Raw genomic sequence first — 10,351 nt, 5'->3', positions numbered from 1 at the left:
TTGAAAACAAAAGGAGGGGTTGATGTGTAATCGGTAACCAATGATGAGCTTGGGTTTTGCAATATGTATGAACTTAATTAACACTGTTATAAAATGTGCATGGTGGATCAATAAATCGGAGTTCGATGCTGATCAAAGGATGGGTCGTCTCCCTTCGCTTCTACACAGGGCAGCACAAGAGCCACGGCCTTGGGGCCGTCAAGAGCTGCTCCTGCTCCAGGCCCAGGGCCCATGCCAGAGCTGGGGCAGCCACAAAGCTGTGCCCATTTCTGTTCATTGCTGCTCTGATGGGGATGGATCCTCAGCCACTTTGAGGTTGCTGATGAATTTTCCTCTTCCAGGGGCCTCTTCTTTCTTGAGCTCTTCAGTTCAGGAATTCAGTGAGAAAAGCATAAAATATTTTTTCTAGACATCTGAACAAGACAAGCCACTGGGAATAATTTAAATTTTCAATTTTTCTGTTGTTAATTCAACAGACTTCAAAAGTTAATTCAAAGTGAATATAGTGTATTGAAAACAATGCAAAGTGAACTGCTTTTTCCTGTTTTCTATTCATCTTTATAGATTGATATCAGCAATGGCACTTGATATTAGCCCCCAACACCTTCTAATGCATTCTGAGCAGATGTGAAAACCAAGACCCTTCATGGCGGACAATCAATAATACATTGTCATCACCCTCTCCCCACCATTTCCCTCACAAAATCACTGGCACTCCTATGGATCAGGAATGGTGTGGCCAGCAGGAGGAGGGCAGGGATTCTTCCCCTGTGCTCAGCACTGCTTGGGCAGCACCTCGAGTGCTGTGTCCGGTTCTGGGCGCCCCAATTTAGAAAGGCCATGGAGGGGCTGGAGCATGTCCAGAGAAGGGCATCAAGGCTGGTGAGGGGTCGGGAGTACAAGTCCTGTGAGGTGTGGCTGAGGGAGCTGGGATTGTTTATCCTGGAGAAGAGGAGGCTGAGGGGAGGCAAGGTGGTGTCAGGGCACAGATTGGACTTCATGATCTCCAAGGTCTTTTCCAACCTTCCTGATTCTGGGATTCTGTGAAACCACCCTTGGAGCAGTTGCAGGATGAGCCCTGGGCCTCCAATTCAGAAGCTCCAGCAGCCCAGATCCCTCAGCTTCTCCTGCCAGCCCCAAAGCCCATCCTGACAGTCCAGCGGAGCCTCTGCAGCTCCTCCTCACTGCCCAGAACAGGGAGCCCCAGAGCCAGACACAGCAGCCCAGAGGTGCCCCCCTGGCCTGGGGTGCCTCTGGCAAGGGAGCAGCACCAGGCACTGCAGGAGCCTGCAGACAATTCCTGCAGCACTTGTAGGATGATCCTGCTGCCCAAGGGACGTTCCCGTGGTGCCAAGTCAGGAACTGCAATGGGGAGTGGGGCCAGAGAGGAAAGGGCAAACAGGGATGGGCTGTTTTCAGGTGAGGGAACTGGGCTGGGCAATAGGAAGACATTTGTATCAGGAAGAAGAAAGAAAGCAAACGTGGAGCCAAGGAAATCCTGAGGGCAGTTTGGGGGTGGCTGCCAGGCAGCCCTGGCTCTGAGCAACAGCGTCTGCAGTGGAACAGGAAACTCCCAGCTCATGGGAGCAAACTTTCTGGCTGACTGCAGAGGCCAGGACAAAGCTGAGTGGTTTCCCTGGTGTCCCCCATCCCTTGCTGGCCCCATTTGTTCTCCCTCAGGTTCATGTCCCCACAGCAGCAGCATGGGGGTGCTCCCCCTGCTGTGTGCAATGCAAACAGGGGCTGCTGAGCCAGTGCTGCTGTTTCTGTGCCTGCAAGGATGGGGCACCTGTGTGAGCTGGGGGAGAGGCCAGGGCTGCAGAGGGGGGATGTTGTTGGCAGCTCCATGAGGACGCTCTGGGACGTTGCCCTGGGCTGTGCAGTGCACTGGGGATGGATCAGCCCCTGCTCTGCTGCTCCTTCCCGTCTCCCCCAGGGACCTTGCAGAGCCCCAGCCATGCTGTTTGCCCCCAGCCTGCCCATGGCCAGCCTGGGGCTGCTCACGGGGGTTTTCTGTGCTGAGCATTGGCCTGGCTGTGTTCTTGAGAGAGCCTGGGCAAGGAGCCTGGAGCCCCCAGGCCCTGGGCTGAGGCGTCAGCACTGCCCCAGCAGTGCCCATGGCCTGTCCCTGCTGCAGCCCCGGCACTGCCACCCCCAGGACTGTGCCCGGCCCCGAGAGCACTCAGGCCCTACAGCAACACCAGGGCCACCAGGGCAGCAGGGCAGGGCCATGGCAGCAGCACTGGCAACACCAAGTGCTGCTGCTGCTGGGCACAGCTGCTGGGCCAGCCCTGATCTGCCCCAGCTCTGCACACAGACATTGCTGCTGCAGCTCCAGAGAAGGTAACAAAGGGGCATCTCTGTTGAAAACTTTGCTGGGAGATCCTTTATTTCTTTTAAAGCCACTGAGAATGCAGCCCCTCATTGACACAGTCTGTGGCCATAGGGAACTTGGAGAGAAACAAAATGGGCTACGGATCAAACAATGACATTTATTTGTGGACACTATGGGAAAAGTAAAAGAAAGACAAATGACCCCCAAAATGAAACCAACAAGAAGTATCAAAGATCACTTTTATTACAAGTGCTTGGCAGAAATTGACCAGCAGTTTAATGTTTCTGAAAGCATCCAGTGATCAGTCTCCACACTGCAGCCTTGAGCTCCTGGTTCCTCAGGCTGTAGATGAGGGGGTTCAGGGCTGGAGGCACCACTGAGTACAGAACTGACAGGGCCAGATCCAGGGATGGGGAGGACATGGAGGGGGGCTTCAGGTGAGCAAACACAGCAGTGCTGAGGAACAGGGAGACCACAGCCAGGTGAGGGAGGCAGGTGGAAAAGGCTTTGTGCCGTCCATGCTCAGAGGGGATCCTCAGCACAGTCCTGAAGATCTGCACGTAAGAGAAAACAATGAACACAAAACAGCTAAATGATAAGCAGGCACGAACTGGAATGAACCCAAGTTCCCTGAGGTAGGATTTGGAGCAGGAGAGCTTGAGGATCTGTGGATTTTCACAGAAGAACTGGCCCAGAGCATTGCCCTTGCAAAGGGGGAGGGAAAATGTATTGGACGTGAGCAGCAGAGCAGTGAGAAAGCCACTGGCCCAGGCAGCTGCTGCCATGTGGGCACAAGCTCTGCTGCCCAGGAGGGTCCCATAGTGCAGGGGTTTGCAGATGGACACGTAGCGGTCGTAGCTCATGATGGTCAGGAGATAGTACTCTGCTCCCATAAAGAACAGTAAGAAAAAGAGCTGAGCAGCACATCCTTTGTAAGAGATGGTCCTGGTGTCCCAGAGGGAATTGTGCATGGCTTTGGGGACAGTGGTGCAGATGGAGCCCAGGTCGCTGAGGGCCAGGTTGAGCAGGAAGAAGAACATGGGCGTGTGCAGGTGGTGGCCGCAGGCTACGGCGCTGATGATGAGGCCGTTGCCCAGGAGGGCAGCCAGGGAGATGCCCAGGAAGAGGCAGAAATGCAGGAGCTGCAGCTGCCGCGTGTCTGCCAATGCCAGCAGGAGGAAGTGCCTGATGGAGCTGCTGTTGGACATCTGCTGGGGCTGCACATGGGGACCTGTTCATGGAGAAAGGACAGTGACAAGTCAGGAGAGGCTGCTTGGCGCCAAACCTGGGCCATTCCCTGTAAACAGTCCCTACTGCTGGGACTCACCCACCCTTGTTCCAGCTCTGGGAAGTCTTTTGGCTGCAATCAGAGCACAATCACACTCCTGGGACACCGTGGCATAAACCAGACCGTGCCCAGAGCAGAGGGATCCCTGAATGTCTCACCCTCTCTAAAGGTCTCTGGGCAAGGTCTCAGCACCCCCTTGTGCCAAGGACACTCACGGCTCCCTTGGCAAACCGAACAGCATTTCCTCAGCTTTGGCAGCTCTGCCCTTCCCCATGGGACATTCAGGGAACTCCCAGAGGCTCTGGCACAGATTTGCACCCAGGAGGGCAGCTCAGAGCCTGGAATAGCACAGCAAGGAGGTCCCTGGCTGTGCCCATGATGGGATCTCAGGGAGGGGGCTCGGCTCATTCCCCTTTCCCATGGACTGCTTTGCCCACAGCCCCATAGGTGCCAGGGAAGCTTGGACACCCCATTCCCGTGGACAGCCCTGCCTGGCAGGAATGCCAGGGGTAGTGCCTGACTCAGCTGCTGCAAATGCCAGAGCCTCCCTGAGAATGGCAGATAACAGTGACAATATCAGGGCAGGGCAGAACCAAGAGAAGATGTTGTGGTGCTGTGCCTTAGAGGGCAGGGCAGAGACAGCCGGGCACTCAGGACAGTGTTCTCGTGCCCAGCTGTGCCCGGCACCTCCCACATACCAACAGAGCCCTCATCCTGCCCCCAGCACTGCTCTCTTCAGCCCCCTCTCCTTCCCTGAGCATCTCCCTGGGCCTGGACATTCCCTCCTGAAAGAAGCCTTGTCCCTGCCAGTGCTCACAGAGCCCATCCCAGCCGGTGTGCCCTGGCTGGGCCCTACAGAAACCTGCCTGTGTGCAGGGCCCTGGCTGGGGCAGGCTCTGTGTGCAGCTGGGCAATGGCAGCTCAGGCGAGCCCTGCTGGGCCCTGCAGAAGTGATGCTGCTGCTGTCCAGGGCTGAGGGCCCTTTGGGAGGCTCCCAGCAGAGAGACTGACCACCCAAAGTTACAGTTCTGGAGTCTCTGTAAATGTTCAGACACTCCTTGGATGATCCAGTGTGTCCCTTTAAACTCAAAATGTTCTGTGAATCTGGGATTATAATTCCTGTTCTGCTTCTCTCATCACTCTGTTGTCTATAACCCAAAGAGAAAAAAAAAAAAAAACCCACTTGCAACAGTGTTAGAACAGTAAAGTAAAAACCACACATTTATTGGAAGCTTCCAGGCATCCCAGTGGGGATGGGGCACACCCGGGCCCTAATTTACACAATTTAGCAAGGTTGATTAATAAAGAAAATTTACCAGGAACATCTAATAGGAGATTCAGTTTCCCTACTTACACAGCCCTGGTACAACCTGTTGGATTAGGTCCAAAGGCTTCTTTGCCAAAAATATTTGTTGTGACTGCTCACTTTCTGGTCAATTAAAAAAATGTTCCTATAGGTCCTCTTCCTGATAATAAGACTACACAGTATTTCAGGAATATATTTAGAGAGTCTAAAATGTCTATTTTTCTAAAATCTAAGAGAAAGATTAGGAAACATACTAGTGCTAATTAAGGATTATGGTTATATAAGTATATAATAGTGATTTAACAGAGTTGGTTAAGAGTTTACTAGAGTAAGGATTATAGTTTTATAACTATATAATAGTAATTTACAGAACTATGAATACATTCAAAATGTATAAAAAGCAAAAGTCTTTTTGTCATCACCCCAAATTTCCCATCCTTCTCCAAGAAGAAAATTGAAACACTCTCAGGAAAGCTCCTGATCTTTACAGTAATCCCTGGCTTACCTTCTTTGGGAAGTGTCCTCCGGAGCTGTGCCCAGGCTGGTCTGGAGCTGGGAGCAGCCCTGCCCCACCCAGCCCCTCTCAGCAGCAGCCCCTGCCCAGCTCAGGGTGGCTCCTTCCCCCCACAGCTTCTCTCCAGCGCTGGGAGCTGCTGCCAGGGCTGGCTGAGAGCTGTCCCTGGCAGGCAGCAGAGTCCCTGCCCCAGCACAGCACCCTGGGCTGCAGGACCCTGCTCTGCAGGACAGCCCTGGGCACCCCTGGCTGCAGCCCCGGCTGCTCAGCCCTGCAGCAGAGCCTGGCAACGGGAGCTGCCTTGGGCTGTGCCTGGGCTGGGGCAGCAGGGAAAGCCAGCCCTGCCCTAGGGCCACACACAGCCCTGCCCTGGAGCAGCTCTGAGAGTCCTCCTGAAAGGTCCTGAAAGCTGTGGGATGTGCCAGCTCCAGGAGATCCCTGCAGGAACTGCAGCTTCTCTTCCCACAGCCTGTGCTCCCAGCCCAGGCTGAGCTTAACCCCTCTGTGCCTCTGTGCTCTGCCCGGGGTGGCTGCAGGCAGTGCCCCAGCCCTGCTGGGCTGTGCACAGGAGCTGCTCCTGGCCAGAGCTGTCTCTCTGCAGCGCTGCCCTTGCCAGGAGCTGCCTCTGGGCCAGGAGCCTCTGTGCAGGTTTTTCAAAGGACTTTGGGCTTTGCTTTTGCCTTGGAGTCTCTGAGAGGTTTCTGCAATCATGTCCTCCAATTATCTGCTGTAATTAGTCCCTGGAGAGGCTTTGTTAGTAACAACACTCAATGGGGCTCATTAATACTTCAGGGTACTTCAGATTTTTTAAGGTACTTGGTGTTTCCCCTTTGATGCAGACTCTGTGAGAGGTTTGTGCAATCATGGCCCCAATTTTCTGCTTTAATGAGTCCCTTGAGAGCTTTGTACTGACACGCAGTAGTGCTCATTAATACTTTGAGATACTCAAGGTTTTCAAGGTACTTTGGATTTTCCTTTCTGCACTGAGTCTCTGAGAGGATTTCATGCAATCCTGGCCTCCAATTCTCTCCTCCAAGGAGTCCATGAGGAGCCTGTGTTGGAGATGGACCTCAGAGGGACCCATTCGTGCCTCAAGAAACTTTGGGGTTTTTGTCCGTCTTTGACTCCTGGAAAGGTTCGTGCAATCTCCTCTCAGGCCCTGAGGTTCCAGGGCTCAGCTCCTAATGCACCATGGGGCTTGTTTTGCGGAGAAAAGATGAAGCTTCACAACTTCGTAAAAGTTGTAAAGTTCGGTATGCTTTATTACGACACGTGCCGGACACAAGCTTCTCTAATAGGCAAGTGTACCTCTGAAGACCTCGGGTCTTCTTTTATCTCTCTCCCAAATGCATATGCATACAGTTTCACAATTAGTTCATACATATTCATTCTGCGTGACATTTAGCACTAGTTCTTCTTTATCAGAGGAATTCTTAGGTCTGGGGCAGATCGACCTTGCGGTAATTTCTGTTTTCTTTTCTCTGTCTCCTTGCTGTCTCTGGAATGCGGCCTTTCCTTCAGCTTTGGCCCCACAGACTTCTCACCTCTTCTTGGCACTTCACCTAATTCAGAATGGATCTCCACTTCGTCTCATTCTCTCTTTTCTTAGGAAATAAGTAAATTCTTTTACTTAAGGAAAACTCTCGCGACAAGTGTCTTTTAACGCGTCACTATGCATGTTTGACAAAGATGTTAGTACAGCTATTCGTTGTAGCATCTTACAGTTCTAAATTAACAATGTAATAGATAGTCTTAAACTTATCTCAACTAATATTAGTAAAACTACAATGGGGTGACACAACTTATTAAAGATTCTATTCGCAGTTGGTGACTACCCAAAGATCACATCTCATTAGTGATGATCTATATTTTGTTTTATTCTTTGTAGAACTTTGGTTATCTCTTTTGTATCATGTTGGACAGTAATTAAGGTTTTCTTTCTACTTTCTTGGATTTCTTTCAGGATTTCTAATAAGTCTTGGTGCTCAATTAATTGTTTCACTAATGTAAGGTTCATCTCAATAGGGGTAGGTGGTAGTTTGTGATACATCGTGTAATTGGCTTTAATCAGCTGGTGGGATGTCACTGGGGCCAAGTACGAAAAATCACACTCGATAATCTTAACAAAATTACAAATACAGAAGTTAGAATGATTTTTACTAGACAGAATAACATCATTGCTATCAATATTTACTGCAGCACAGGCAGTCCTTAGACACACACACTCTTTTCTAGTATATACGAGCACAGTTCTCTGGTCAGTGACTGGATGAATTTCAAAGTGACAAATACTCTGTTCAGTGTCTAAACACACATCTTGAGCATTAATAGTATTACTTTCGCAAATGAATCCCATCTGTTCTCTAGTAATGTAGGATTCCAAGTTTACTGTCTGCCACTTTCTATTCATCTTTCGTGCCCATACTCTATGTTCTGAGGGATAGAGTATGGTTTTTTCATGGTTTAATCTTAGGGCGATGATGGGATGGATAACATAAACAGTGGCATTACGTATGGTAAGCACAAAGGCAGTTGCCACATTAGAAACAGGATCATAGGTGAAATTCACCATAGTCTACTAGGACTGAAATTTCTTTTCAAAATCAATTGCATTATCTCACACAACTTTCTGAATTTCAGCTGGAAAATCACCTTCACCCCCTTCCCGTATGATCAGAGCTGCTGTTGCCTGCATCTATAACTGTGCTTGTATACAACTGAAAGCTAAGGACACATTATCTTGAACTGTACTAAGTGCTTCTACTATCAGCTTGTGGTCTTGGTCTCCGGCCGTTTCTCATTTTGACAGAACTTTCGAAATCTGCCACTGGCTACTTCTTAATGCCAATAGAGATGACTGCAAGGGTTGCTTCAATTTTGTTAGGCTACCTGCTGCAGTGGCCAGTCTATTCATCAGTATTTCTGAATCAATTCCATTTAAAACTCTTAATCTTGTCTTTAATATGCTAGTTAGATCCTTTCTTGTTCTGTTCTTGAGGTATGCCTGTTTTTGTAACCATGTTGTCTAGCCTCCAAATGAAGTTTTTAGGAAGGAGGAGCAGGCTGGTTGGATTTTTGAGATGTTAATTTGCATTATCAACTCTACACGTTTGAGAGACCATTCTGGATTGAATAATAGTTGCTGCTCACTCACATTCTTTACTACATAGGGGCTTACTTCATACACCTCAGGTTCAAGTTTGGGTTGAGTCTGAACTATTTGAGTCTTGGTGTGGGCTGTATAGGGTTCTGCTGTGGTAAAAGGTGTAGTATCTATTTTGAATTTAAATGAAAGCTCGATATCTTCTTGTGCCTAAAGGCAAGTTATTTCTACAGGCTGTATTAAGGTGAAATTGCACCAGCAGTCTGATTCATTTAGGCTATTACAGATTTTCTGGCGTTCATGTACTCTAGGAGAGGTTGAGACACTAATCTCATTTGGTCTCTCGTAAGCTGTCTCATTTATCATCTGGCATCTTACCTTAATTTCTTCTCTTTTGATCTCTTGAAGTGTCTACAGCTTCTGTTCCTGCCATTTCTGCTCCCCATATATTGATCTCTATGAATTACTACAGTGGATAGGTTTAAATCCTTTATCTCAGAAGGTTTTCTCATGGATCTAGTATACTGATTAAACGCTTGGGACCAAGGCCATTCAGCATTGCTCTGAATAAAGGTACTTTCAAGTTCTAAAACCTTAGTTATGATTACATACAAAACAATTCTACAAACTAAAATATGAGCTGCTCTCGACTGCAATATACTCATTTTGCCTGAGTAAGTTTTAGTCTCAGTTCATCGTCTCTTGGTGTCACTCTTCAAGAGGTTTCTGGGCCTTCTTCACTCGAGAGTGATGAATCCAGGCATTCTGCTCCTTGATTTTGATTGCAGTGAAGGTGGTGAGAAGCACTTGGAATGGTCTTTCTCACTGTGGTTCTAAGGTCTTTTTTGTAAAAGACTTAACATATACATAATCTCTAGGTTGTATATTATGTACTGGCCCATCTAATTCCCTGCTCCGAGTTCCAGCCACATGTTTCTCAATTTCTTTGAGCTGTTTGTTTAAAGCCACCATGTAGGTGGCTAGTGTTATTTCTCTAATATGGGTGGACACTCCCTTTTGTATTCTATATGGTCTTCCATAGAGTATTTCAAAAGGGCTTAACTTTTCTTTATCTCGAGGTTTTGTTTGAATTAGCAACAGTGCTAGTGGAAGAGCTTGGGGCCAAGGTAGATTAGCTTCTTGCTCCAGTCTTATGATTTGCTGTTTAATCAAATGATTCATCTTCTCCACCTGGCCGCTTGATTGGGGGCGATATGGAGTGTGGAGTTCTCAGTCTATGCCCAGGTGGCTACTAATCTGTTGTACTATTTTGGAAATGAAATGTGATTCTTTATCTGAGGATATCGTGGCTGGAACTCCAAAGCGTGGTATTATTTCTTGTAATAATACTCTGGTCACCTCTCGAGCTTTGACAGTTCTGGTGGGGAATGCTTCTGGCCACTCTGAAAATGTATCTGTCAATACTAGCAAATACTGATACCCCCCTTTCCTTGGGAGTTCTGAAAAGTCAATTTGCCACTGCTGTCTAGGCCCATGGCCTCTCTCAGTATGACCGAGTTTCGGTCTGGGGGTATTTTTGGGGTTAGTCTGGAGGCAAAGATCACACTGTCGGGTCACCTGAGTAATAGTGGCATATAAATTCTTAGCAACAATTCTTTCAATCAGGTATGTGTATAGGGCATCTATTCCCCAGTGCGTTTTCTGGTGTTCTTCCCTTACTAGTGACCACAATAGATGGGAAGGGATTACCAGCTTCTTTTTAATGGTAGCCCACCCTTCTTGGTTATACGTCCCTTTTTGATCTTCAATTAATTTCCTATCTCTCTTGTTGTATTCTGGCTTAC

The sequence above is a fragment of the Melospiza melodia genome, unplaced genomic scaffold (assembly GCF_035770615.1).
Source record: "Melospiza melodia melodia isolate bMelMel2 unplaced genomic scaffold, bMelMel2.pri scaffold_35, whole genome shotgun sequence".
Taxonomy (NCBI): Eukaryota; Metazoa; Chordata; class Aves; order Passeriformes; family Passerellidae; genus Melospiza; species Melospiza melodia.
Note: the sequence above shows the minus strand (reverse complement) of the source record.